At 49.9% G+C, this 13,293-nt stretch overlaps 1 long non-coding RNA gene across 1 annotated transcript; it reads right to left on the bottom strand.

Moving 5' to 3' along the window:
• Positions 1–301: 301 nt before the first annotated feature.
• Positions 302–2,856, bottom strand: LOC143839003 (uncharacterized). The gene is made up of 3 exons (XR_013231516.1): positions 2,677–2,856; positions 1,344–1,421; positions 302–570 (listed from the first exon to the last, which is right to left on the bottom strand). It is a non-coding gene; the product is annotated as an uncharacterized LOC143839003 (long non-coding RNA).
• Between the last annotated feature and the right edge of the window lie 10,437 nt (positions 2,857–13,293).

Raw genomic sequence — 13,293 nt, 5'->3', positions numbered from 1 at the left:
ATCTTTGGATCCCAAAAGGTACACACAAGCCTACTATGATGCATTGTCGATTACATCACACAAAAACTTCTTATAAGAGTCAAAGTTGCTATGTATCAATGTTACAATTGATCTCTGGGTGACAGAGATCAGCTGGTAGCCAATTTCAGTCCCTCCCCTCCCGAAACCCCACCCTTCTCATGCTCCACCCCCCAAATATCCAAGTATTTCCCAAGGCAAAGCTGGCCACCCTAACTTGAATGAAGGAGAACATATTTGTGTGTGTGTCCGCACGCTAATTGGAAAATCACAGTCAAAGTCATGAGGTCAACATGTTTTTAATTCCAAGGAAAAGAAGGAAAAAAAACAAGACACAAAGTGAAACGCTGAAGAAATAAACCAGTAGACATCGAGGGAAGAGGGGAGCAGCTTGGAGGACCGTGTGGGGAGGCTGAGGTTCGTGTGTGGGGCTGGAACGGGGAGCTGTCAGAAATGGCAGCAGAAACCGCATCCTTTTAGGTCACAGCAGAAGCAGCACAACTCACAGTCTATGGAGGAGCTGGTGGAGCGCTTGGACCTCTGTAGAAAAGCCTGTAGTGGGAAGAGGAAAGCTTTGAACACCCCGGTGCCTCCTTGTCCCAGATAAAGAGGGCCCAACCCCATCCAATCAGAATAACATCTGGAAAAGGAGGGAATGTAAAATGCGATGAAATCATGAACAGCCTCTATTGTTAGGGGGCTAGCTATTTTCTGGCCCAAACAGGGATGCCAGCCTCCAGGTGGGACCTGGGGATCCAGCTCGGTCATTCATACAGCACTTTAAACCTGCCAGTGCACAGACCCTGCCAAGGACTATCTATGGTGTAGGGCAGGGGTAGTCAAACTGCGGCCCTCCAGATGTCCATGGACTACAATTCCCAGGAGCCCCCTGCCAGCATTCGCTGGCAGGGGGCTCCTGGGAATTGTAGTCCATGGACATCTGGAGGGCCGCAGTTTGACTACCCCTGGTGTAGGGTGTCCATATTCCCTCTTGGGCCAGGAAAAAGTGACCTGACCTAATGGGTCATTCTCTGAAACTTGCCACTATTTGTTTTTGAAACATTTTGCTTCTTAGAGCCTCTAAACACGTGCAGAGAGCCAGTTCTAAAGGAAGTATTTATCTGAGGAGTACACAGGCAGGCAAAGCTGTACCCATTCTCCTCCTTGCAGTTTCAGTACCATCAAACAAATTTTAAAAACCTGGGAGAATTCCCACCCTCTGAAAGACTGGAAACCTTCTTCCCTAACTATTTCTCTTAGGGCCACATTGCCCCCCCTTGCGTCCACAGTGGAATATTTCAACCCAGCCTCAGGACCGATCTTACCTGCAGGCCAGAAGTCTCAGCTACGCCCTCTTCTGCATTGTGTGTTTCCGAGCTCGCTAGTTCTTTGTTGACTTGGGTCTGCAAACAGAAAGAAACACAGAGATCTGTTTTAGCTGCTCTGTTTTGGCCAAGGGAAAATTCTGTAAATTTCACAGCATAGTTCAGAAGTGGATTTGGCTGCCTAAGGATGTGGTGAGCTCCGCCTCAATGGCGGTCCTTAAGCACCACTGGACAGTTACTTATCTTGGATGCTTGAGGCTGATCCTGCATTGAGCAGGATGTGGGACTACATGCCCTATGTGGCCCCTTCCCACTCTAGGATTCTGAGTTTAGTTCAGCAGTGGGATGGGATGCCTAAGGGAGCTCCCCCTCCCTGGTGGTCTTCAGGCAGCAGCTGGGCAGATACTTATCCTGGATGCTTTAGGTTGATCCTGCATTGAGCAGGGGGATGGACTAGATGGCCTGCATCATGGAACCATAGAATCATAAAGTTGGAAGGGGCCACACAGGCCATATAGTCCAACCCCCTGCTCAATGCAGAATCAGCCCAGAGCATCCAAAAGCATCCAAGAAAAGTGTGTATCCAACCTTTGCTTGAAGACTGCCAGTGAGGGGGAGCTCACCACCTCCTTAGGCAGCCTATTCCACTACTGATCTACTCTGACGGTGAAAAATATTTTTTCCTGATATCTAGCCTATATTGTTGTACTTGTAGTTTAAACCCATTACTGCACGTCCTTTCCTCTGCAGCCAAAGGAAACAGCATTCTGCCCTCCTCCAAATGACAACCTTTCAAATGCTTAAAGAGGGCTATCATGTCCCCTCTCAACCTCCTTTTCTGCAGGCTGAACATTCCCAAGTCCCCCAACCTATCTTCATAGGGCTTGGTTCCTTGGCCCCAGATCATCCTCGCTGCTCTCCTCTGTACCCTTTCAATTTTATCCACGTCCTTCTTGAAGTGAGGCCTCCAGAACTGCACACAGTACTCCAGGTGTGGTCTGACCAGTGCCGTATACAATGGGACTATGACATCTTGTGATTTTGATGTGATGTCCCTGTTGATACAGCCCAACATGGCATTCACCTTTTTTCCCGCTGCATCACACTGTCTGCTCATATTTAGCTTACAATCCACAAGTACCCCAAGGTCTCGTTCACACACAGTGTTACCTAGAAGCGTATCCCCCATCCAGTAGGCATGCTTTTCATTTTTCTGACCCAGATGTAGAACTTTACACTTATCTTTATTAAATAGCCCTGTCCAATTCTGTGGTTCTATGAGATCTCCCGCCACCTCCTGGCAACCCCATCTAAATTGCTAGATTCTTCTCACCTTAAAGAAGAAGGCATGGAGGCTTTGGGTGGTCATGCTGAAAAGAACGAAGATCAGGCAGGTAAGGTGCAGCTTCATGGTCCTCTCTGTAGTTGGCCTTGATTTGGGTTTTATGTCCTGTTTTGGGTCTATCTTGTTCTTAATTTTCCTCTGGAGAAATTCTGTGATGCTCGAGTGAACAAGAGGTCTGCTTTTATGGACCAGAGAGCCCCTCCCTAGGTTGGAACCGGCCAAATGCACCGTGGTCCAAGAAAGAAAACTTTTGGGAAAGATCACCCTTGAACAAACAGGTCAATACGCTGATGGTGATTGTAGGACTCATATTCTTCAAACATACATAGAAAATCAGGCCAGATTTCCCAATAGGTGTAAATTCAAGTTCCTTAGTCAGTTTTTCCTGGACTTTTACATCATATTCCTGAATGTTTGGCTGGACATGCTTCATGACATTGTTTTGTGGTTCTTAATCTTTAATCCTTCCTGGGGTTTCCCTGAACAGTTTAGAATATTTACTGTAATTTTCTGAGACTTTAAAAAACTAATCACAAAAAAAAAAAAACCTTGGGAACAGAAATGTCCCAGGTTTTGCAAATCTTCTCCCAACTTTTTTGCGACAGGCTGACTCTTGAGGTCCAAAAACCAAGCTTCTTACTCTCAAGACTAGTTACTGAAATGACAGTTACTACTAAATATTGAAGGGACTGAAATACGAAAACAGGCATGCAGACTTTCATTTCATTTTTAAAAAGGTACTTTTACTTATCTGGTAAATTTGGAGATAACTGTCAGTTAACCTATCGGTATATTCAGCAATGAAAGGAAAAGGCCGATTGGTCTGAGGGAATTTCTCCACAAGTAGGGATTTTAACCTGGGTCTCACACATACTAGTCCAGGGGTAGTCAAACTGCGGCCCCCCAGATGTCCATGGACTACAATTCCCAGGAGCCCCTGCCAGCAAATGCTGGCAGGGGCTCCTGGGAATTGTAGTCCATGGACATCTGGAGGGCCGCAGTTTAACTACCCCTGGACTAGTCCAATGCTTTACCCATTAGACCCTGGTGGCAAATCTTTTCCCTTCATCCGTTGATGAATTTCTGTTCCTGATGAATACCTAACATTACTTGGATTGATCCAGTTCAAAATACACAAACCTGATCCTATGAATAAAACACATTTGCCAGTTTCTGTTAAGTTCTGTACTAGGGGCGATTCCACCATTTTTCATGTCCCCACAGGGGACCTTTTAGTGTGGTGGACCTGGTCCACCATTTTTTGCATCCTTTCGGAGGACTCTATCACAGCAGACCCGATCCAAACCAGATTTGTGTGTTTTGGGGGACGCAGCCAGGGCACAAATGCTCCACCTTGTGAGGGGGGGGTACAGTAAGGTGGGATTGTGTGAGAATGCAACCCCGCCTTCCTGCAAATAAAAAAAGAAAGAAAGAAAAAGCATTCTGCTCCATAGGACTATGAAGTGCTGCAGAGCCAACTGGAGAATTTGTGTGTATGTGTGTGTGTGTGTCCTCCTGGCTTCCATAGGATGGGGAGGATCTGGTCCTGGATCCTTCCTGTTCACCCGGGTCTGTACTGGGCTACACCCCTGTTGCCCATAAAGCGCTTAAGGGAATGCAGAAAATAGTTGTGTTCCCTTAAAGCAGGGCAATGGCAGGTTAATGGACGCCAGGCCTAGAAGAGGAGAACGTTTCTTTGAGCCTAGATCTCTAGCTTTGGTCCAGTGCCCCAATAAGGGGTCAAATTCTTAGATGAGCCGGGGTCAGATTCAGGGAGGGCAGGTTTCCATGTTGCTCCATTAGAAAACAAAGCCCCTTAGTGATGTTGGAGTGTGACACCTTTTCACTGGAACCAGCAAACATCCTGATGGAGCTAACCAGTTTTTGGGTTCCACAGAATTCTTCATCCTGTTGGTTGTTTAATAAACTCACATTGAGAGTTGGGGGAAATCAAACACTGGGGGAAACCTCGCAAACACTCTGCAAACAAAAGTGGCTTGGGGAAGGGGTCTCTCTGCATTTGGCCCCGTTTTCCGTAGGGAAGTTCCATTGCTGTGTTTTCATTTGTGCCAAACAACTAAAGCACCACTACCATGGGTTTTACAGGCAAAAAAAAAAAAAAAACTCATGTTTTTCAACCATGGACATTCACATTGGGATACAATTGGGCCTTACTGGCAAAAAAACCCCTCCCTCTGGCCCCATTCCAATGAGTTCGGAGACAGGCATTCCCCTTCCAGGCAGCAGGTGAGATTCCCCTGAGTTAATGTTTGATCACTGCCAAGAACCACTCAGTGGAGGTGTTTGCTCAGAGTCCAGGGCACACAGTCGGTTTGGCGCTCCTCCACTTGGCCTCACATCTTCGAAATTGGCTGGGGACCAGACAAACCTGGATTTGATAGGGTCACCTGAAAAATCCTTGTGTCATGGACCAAGGCGGTCAGAGCTCTTTTTACCTCCACCAAGTGCTCAAATGCATCCTGGGTGGACTTCCAGTGCCTGCTCATGTCACCGAGTAAGCTGTCCTCTGGCACAGTGGTCCCCAACCCCCGGTCCGGGGACCGGTCTCGGTCCCTGGATCAGTCAGTACCGGGCCGCAGCTCTTCCTCTTCCTCCTCCCTGGCTGTTGCATCGGGGGCTGCCCTGCCACTATGCCGCCGGCTCACCTTTGGTACTCTCCAGCGGCTGCCGTGGGGCTGGGGCTCCCCCTTGGCAGTGCCCCCCAGTGGGCGTCAGGAAGTCAGGGGCACCGGTGGGAAAGCAAGTGGAGCAGGGGCTCAGGCGGCGGCAACATCCCTCAGCAAAAGACTACCCCCCCTCCGGGCCTCAGTAAAATTGTCAAGCGTTGACCGGTCCCCGGTGACAAAAAGGTTGGGGGCCACTGCTCTGGCACACCCATCAGTCCCATCCTCTCCCACAGACAATGGCAGTTCCTCAGCCTGCGAGAGAAGTGACCCACGATGTCATGGCATTTCATGATGAGAAGCCAGAACTGGCAGGTCTCAGCATGTAACCTGCTGTTCCTTTCAGAAACCAGCCCCAGGGCCTTCATAACCACAAGGTGGAGAAGGTGGGCCACACAGGAGATGTGCTGAAGGCCCGTGCCCTGGGCCACCACCTTCATGTTCATACCACCATCTGTCACCAAGGATCCCTGGATGACTCTTGCATTGCCGACCCACCCCTCTAGCTGACTCTTGATGGTGGCCCATGTTGTCTGCCATGGGCTGCTCACCAAAGGCCTTGATGTACAGCAAGCCTTGGCGATATCCAGGCCAGCAGCCTTTCCCCCACCAGCACTGGTCGGCCCACCCCCACCCAGGGGCTTGCGAATGTCCCACCAATGAACAGCCGGAGAAAGATGCATGTTGTGCACATGATATAGCATCCAGCTATTTGACATGAAGTACACGGTCCCAGAAGTTTGGGACATCAATGCCTCCTTGTGCACCCCCCCCCCCCCAAGTACGAAATGCATGTAGACAAACTCTAACGGAGGATGCGGAGAAAGCAGAAAGGCAGAAAGGCTCAACGCTTATTTTGCATCTGTTTTTTTCCCCACAGGTCAAAGGGTTTAGGCACATCTAGAGTTGGCAGTAGCCAAGGGATAACGTCTGGGTGACAGATTGACATGGACAGAGAGGTTGTCGAGAGGCATTTAGCTGCACTGCATGAGTTCAAATCCCCTGGTTGTCACTTGTAGGAGGGCAGGATGCTGTTTCCGTTGGCTGCAGGGGAAAGGACGTGCGGTAATGGGCTTAAACTACAAGTACAATGATATAGGCTAGATATCAGGGGAAAAATTTCACAGTCAGAGTAGTTCAGCAGTGGAGTAGGCTGCCTAAGGAGGTGGCGAGCTCCCCCTCACTGGCAGTCTTCAAACAAAGGTTGGATATACACTTTTCTTGGATGCTTTAGGATGCTTAGGGCTGATCCTGCGTTGAGCAGGGGGTTGGACTAGATGGCCTGTGTGGCCCCTTCCAACTCTATGATTCTATTTTTCTGTGAAAATAAGAACAGCCAAGTAGGGAGCCAGCGTGGAGTTTTGGTTAAAGAGTGGCAGACTCTAATCTGGAGAAATGGGGTTGATCCTATAGTCCTCCACATGCAGCCTGCTGGGTGACAATGAGCTAGTCCCAGTTCTCTTAGGGCTCATCTCACATAGCACTTCTGTTAGGGCTCTCTCAGCCCTACCTACCTCACAGGGAGTCTGTTGTGGGTTGAGGAATGGGAGGGTGTTTGTTAGCTGCTCTGGGACTCCTTCGAGTATTGAAAAGCAGGGCACAAAAGGAACAACGCTTCTTCTCCTCCTGCAATATTTAATGGCCTGCTGTCTAACATTAACACTGCCCACAGCTGCTGCCACCAGAATGGCATCGCCTGAATCCAGCAGCCTTCCCGGCCTATCGTGTTTCAGCGTCCTTCAATGGTGGCACCTCTACCCTCTCCTTTGCTCAGAGGGCTCGCTGGGCCTGATGCTGCCAAGGTCCAGGGCAAAGTGCGTGGAAGGGATGGGTTTTTGCCAACCAGAAAAACCCAGGTCGGTTTGCCAAATTCCATCAAGGATGTGAGTCCAAGTGGAGGAACGCCAAACAGACTGTGTGCCCTGGACTCTGAGCAAACACCTCCACCGAGTGGTTCTCGGCAGTGACCACATGTTAACTCCGGGGAACCTCATCTGCTGCCTGGAAGGGGAATGCCTGTCTCCGAACTCATAGAAGCGGGGCCAGAGGGAGGGGATTTTTGCCAGTAAGCCCCAATAGTATCCTAATGTGAATGCCCATGGTTGCAAAACAAGAGGTATTTTTTCCTGTAAGACCCATGGTGGTGCTCTGCTTGTTTTGCATAAGGTTTACCTATTAGAAGAAGAAGAGTTGGTTCTTATATGCCGCTTTTCTCTACCCAAAAGAGTCTTAGTGGCTTACAATCTCCTTCCCTTTCCTCTCCCCACAACAGACCCCCTGTGAGGGAAGTGAGGCTGAGAGAGCCCTGATGTTACTGAAGAGGATGAGTTGGTTCAGATATGCTGTTTTCTCTACCCGAAGGAATCTCAAAGCGGCTGACCTTCACCTTCCCTTTCCTCTGCTCACAACAGACCCCCTTTGAGGGAGGTGAGGCTGAGAGAGCCCTGATATTCCTGCTCAGTCAGAACAGCTTTATCAGTGCTGTGGCGAGCCCAAGGTCACCCAGCTGGCTGCATGTGGGGGAGTGCAGAATCAAACCCAGCTTGCCAGATTAGAAGTCCGCACTCCTAACCACTGCACCAAACTGGCTCTTGAGAGAAGGCTAATTGGGTGGAAATGATCTGGTTGGCATCAGATCACTACAAACCCACTACCAACCCTCTTATCATGTCCATGGCCACAGCTTTCACACCAAACATCATGGATCCATGGCTTCCTGGTGACACCACAGAGAAAACAGTATTTGAAAGCATGGATCCTCATGGATCCTTCAGGGTTTTGCATTGGGCCACCCAAACATCAGCAACAAATCACGTATCATGTCCATGGCCTACCACAAAAATCATGGAGCAAGAACCTTTGTGGAGCAAGAACTTCATTTGTGGAGCAAGAACATCATTTCAAAGCATGGCTCCTCATGGATCCTTAGGGGGTTTGCATCAAGTCACCCCAAACTCACCACCAAATCACATTTCATGTACATTGCTACAGCTCCCACCACAAAAATAATGGATCCATGCCTTTGTGGCAACACCAAAGAGCAAAAACATAGTTCAGAAGCACAGATTCCCATGGAACCTCAAGGCTTTTGCATCTGGTTACCTCAAACTCTCCAACAAATTACATAACATGTCCATACCATGTTTGGAGAGCCAGTTTGTGGTTAGGAGTGTAGACTTCTAATCTGGCATGCCGGGTTCGATTCTGTGCTCCCCCACATGCAGCCAGCTGGGTGACCTTGGGCTCGCTACGGCACTGATAAAACTGTTCTGACCGAGCAGTGATATCAGCGCTCTCTCAGCCTCACCCACCCCACAGGGTGTCTGTTGTGGGGAGAGGAAAGGGAAGGCGACTGTAAGCTGCATTGAGACTCATTCGGGTACAGAAAAGCAGCATATAAGAACCAACGCTTCTTCATCTTCGTCTTCTTCTTCTGCACGCAAAACAATGCTGGGATTTTTTTTAAAAACCTTTGCAATAGTGGAGTCAGGTGTTTCTGTAGGCATTTCTGAATGAACCGATCAATCTTTAAGACAACAAGTCCTCTGAAAAGCCACCCTTGGAGGATCAGGACAATTTACAGCAACAGCCTCAATATTTTTCAGAATAACATTAGTAAAAAGCGGCTGAGACTTACCACGGCTGCTCGTTGACGCCCGCTGAGGGCTGGCTGGAGGTGAATGCAACTGAGAGCCAGTTTGGTGTAGTGGTTAGGAGTGCGGACTTCTAATCTGGCATGCCGGGTTCAATTCTGCACTCCCCCACATGCAACCAGCTGGGTGACCTTGGGCTCGCCACGGCACTGATAAAACTGTTCTGACCGGGCAGTGATATCAGCGCTCTCTCAGCCTCACCCACCCCACAGGGTGTCTGTTGTGGGGAGAGGAAAGGGAAGGCGACTGTAAGCCGCTTTGAGCCTCCTTCGGGTAGGGAAAAGCGGCATATAAGAACCAACTCTTCTTCTTCTTCTTCTGCCCCAGCAGCCTGTGGGCCAGGCGTGCTGCTGTCAAGCAGCATACATGCCGTCAGGGTGAGTCGGGACCTGTGGCGCCTATATAAAGCGCCACGTGTGCGGTTCCCAGGCTAATTACCCAGGACACCGCAGAGAGCAGCTTCCCTCTCACCCGCCCCATGTTAATGTGCATACAGCCTGATTGTGTGTCTTGAGGGGTCATTTCATGTTCAATAACTAGTCAAAGCTGCAGGTTTGCATGGGATGGAGCCTGTTGGCAGGGAGTCCCGTGGGCGATCGGACTCCCTGAAGTGTCTACCTAAGAGGCAGCATGTAAACAAGTATGGCTGACCCTGCTGGGCGGCCAGGGGCTCGTTTGCCAGGCGGCCGGGGGATAGCCAAATGAGATGGGCACCTGTTGGCTCCCCCACATAGGTCGCTTCCAGTAGGGAAGATTACAGAAGGCAGGGGAAGCTGCTCTCCCGACTGGGAAAGGTGCGGATCTCCAGGGTGCCTCTGGACTCTTTGGGCTTTGGTGCAGTCAACTGACTGCTAGGTCAGGCTCCCTCTCCCATGCTGCGCCAACCCTTCCATGGGGACGTAATAAAGCTGTGGCCATGTTTATACCCAACGTTGGTGTGTCGTGTCTTATTCCAGTACATAATGCCCTCCTGCAAGTCAATAGACTTTAGCATGGAAGTATATTCACAGAAGCAGGTAACCAAGATTCTGAGGACCTTTAGCTTTGTCAGCTGTTCTTCATAGAGTATCTCCGGGCCTTTCTGAAACTCTGCGTTCAGCTCCCTCAATTATGGAGGGAGCTAGGTCTTTGGTTGTGGTCAGAGCCAGAAATAATGGGGGGTCCTTCTCAGGTTACACAATAATATCCAGTGAACCCCACCCTGGGAGGTAGATGGCTGCAGGATGGGGGGGGGGAGGGATTCTACCGCCAATCTTTTTTGACCCTTTTGATGTTTTGTTGTTTTATGAGATGGCTTTCTATCATGTTTGTATTGTACCCCACCATGAGTCCCCAGAGAGTCGCTACAAAACTAAGGAATGAATGAATGAATGAATGAATGAACGAACCAACCAACCAGCCAGCCAACCAACCAACCAACAAACCAACCAACCAACCAACCAACCAACAAACAAACAAACAAACAAATCTTTCCATTGCCCCCATTACCATCTCATCATGAAAGGAGTGCTCTACCCCCAGCATGCCATTCGGGAGGTCTTCCTACAGGTGCCAGAATATGCCAGGAGCCACACTGACCCCAAATTGTACTCAGTTCACATGGAAGGCACCCTTTTGTGCAGCGATCCCCTGAGCCTCACCTGAGGCAGCCTCAACTGACAGTCGCTGGCAAGTCAGAAGTTTAGTCTTGCAGCCTTAATCCATAACAACCGTAATGAAAAAAGTAAAACAAACAAGTGTGCTCAGAAACAGCAATTCAATTTAAATTCAGACTAAACACTAATAAACAGAAAACCTTAGAACATTACTGAAAAAACTTAGAACATTATTAAACAACCTTAGAACATTAATGAAACACAATATTGCAACTATTTACAGGGCTATTGACGAAAAGCAATTTAGCAGAATTATGTACAAATTGAACGTCAATCTTTGGTTGTTGCAGGGCTGCCACTTGAGCGCGCAGGGCACGCACTTCCCGGTTAAGAGCACGCCAGCCCTGCGTGTTTCCCAGCATGCGGTTCTCCATGGCTGAGACTGCAAAGGAAGGGAAAACAGGAATGCTTGAGACTCCTCTGGGCCAATCAAATGGCCCATGGAACACAGAGAGCGGCCTGGGGAGCCACTTACCTCTGCCCAGCAAACGCTGCTCCACTGAGCCCAGAGTGGAGATCAGCTGCAGGAGGTCCTCTTTTGTCACTGCTTCCATCTCAGGCCCTGCAGGGGAGGACACTGAAATGAGGACACTGGGCCCATCTGTGCACGGAGCTCTTTGCTTGCTCACACATGCTGGGTGTTTTTCATGGGAGTGGAGATGGAGTCACTTACTAAAGCCTCCGGCCTGGTCCTGAGGTCCTGTAGGCTCCTCTGCAGCTGGGACAGGAATCCCTGTGGTGGATGAAAGTGGCCAGAGTCAGTTGGACAATCCACAACCCACTGCAAAGAGCCCCTGGGGAGGGGAAGGGGCTAAATCTGCGGGTGACACGAGGTTGTTCGGGGAGGACTGTGAGGTGCTCCAGAGATCTCCAGAGATGGAGTCAGAAGTGGGACGGAAGGATCTTGGAGTCTTGATAGAGAACTCCATGGAAAGGTGTGACGCTAACTAAAGGAAGGCCAGTGTGGTCCAGGGGATTATTCGGAAGGATACTGAAAACAAATTTCCCCCCTGTTCTAATCTGTGGCCTAGCCTCATTTGGAGCACCACGTACAGTTTTGGTGACCGGACCTCAGGAAAGGTATTCTAGCTTTGAAAAAGGGGGCAGGAAAGGGCAGGTGGAACGATGGAGGGGAAGGAACACTCCCTAGGAAGAAAGGTGAAAGAGGTCAGGGCTCCTTCCCTTGGAGAAACAAGGATTGAGGGTCACGGGACAGAGGGGGACGGAGGGAGGCATGGGACAGAGAAGGGAGAGAAAGATGTCCTTTTCCCCCACTCTCACTATCCTCCTGGGCATCCAATGAAATCGCTGAGCAGCAGGAAGTCCTTCTTCACCCAAAGAGGTGGAATTTCCTGCCACAGGAAGTGGGAGCAGCTCTAAGCATCGTCAGCTTCGAGAAAGATTGAAGTAGAGGCCCAGGAGTGGCTCTTCCCCCCCAAGGCATGGGTGGAAGGCTCTACCTGGGGAAGGGATGCTCTGCCTCCTTGGTGTTTGGTGGGCCACAGTGGGAGGGCTTCTGGAGGTCCTGCCCCACTGGAGGACCTCCTGATGGCATCTAGAGTTTGGCCACTGCCACCATGAGCTTTGGATCGGAGGGGCCATGGGCCCGATCCACCATGCCTTCTCTGATGTTCTCTTCTTCCAAAGCTCTGTTCAATGAACTTTCAAAACTGGATAGTTTTGTGGTTGGTACCCCCCTAAGGCACAGGTGCATTTCGCAGGAGGCTTGTTCTGTCGGAGACTAAAAAGAGCATCCTTTTTCACTTGGGCCAGTCTCCAACTTAGAGAGTGCACTTTTACTGGGTTGTTAATAAAGCCCAATGTGCCTTGGGGTGCATGAACTCTCAGGCTTCCTCCTTTACTCTCCCATTCCCTGAAATTACAACAGATCATGAGGTGTCTGTCCGCCTGATATGAAAGGTGTTGGTTTAAATTCTAGATTTCCTTTGGGGCTGGCTTCAAAAGGAAGGCGAGTTCTTTGGAGTGTGGGCAGTGGGTTGGCCTTCCTGGTTGGCTGCATCTCTTACCAGTGTCCTCAGGTGCGGGGCCTCCCTGATCAATCTCCGGGGCCAGTTGCTCTGGTTTGTCTTCATGCTGAACAGCCCCGTTGCTCTGGCCAATGCCCTCGATGTTTTGTGGCTGTGAGGGAGAAGCAAAGAGGGTAAAGTTTTCAGTGCCACAAAACTCTTAGCACTACAAGCCCAAATGGGGCCCAAAGGAGGGGAAGCGACTGGAGAATCAGAACCCCACAGAGCTCCAAGAGACCGCAGAGGGCCATCTGTATCAGCCCCCCACATTCTGGGGGAATTAAATTCACACAAGCCAGTCTCTCCCTAAACAGTCTGCCACCCTCCGAGGCAGCCCCCTCCGTCCACGAACAGCCCTCCCTGTCAGAAAATGGTTCCTGATACTGAAGTGGAAACTCCTTTCCCACTATTTGAAGCCCCCGTTCCCAGTGCAGGACTCCTAGTCCACACACGTTGGAGAACGCACCTTCCAGGCGTGTCTGCCCCTGAATTTTCCTGTGCAAAACACACAGACTTATCTAGAAAGTGCATTGAAAGTGCTTTATCCAAGGTGTGCAGAATCGGCGCTTGACTCTACAGCTGCAGC

Source organism: Paroedura picta, chromosome 5, assembly GCF_049243985.1.
Source record: "Paroedura picta isolate Pp20150507F chromosome 5, Ppicta_v3.0, whole genome shotgun sequence".
Lineage (NCBI taxonomy): Eukaryota > Metazoa > Chordata > Lepidosauria > Squamata > Gekkonidae > Paroedura > Paroedura picta.
This window is presented reverse-complemented; position numbering and strand designations above follow the sequence as displayed.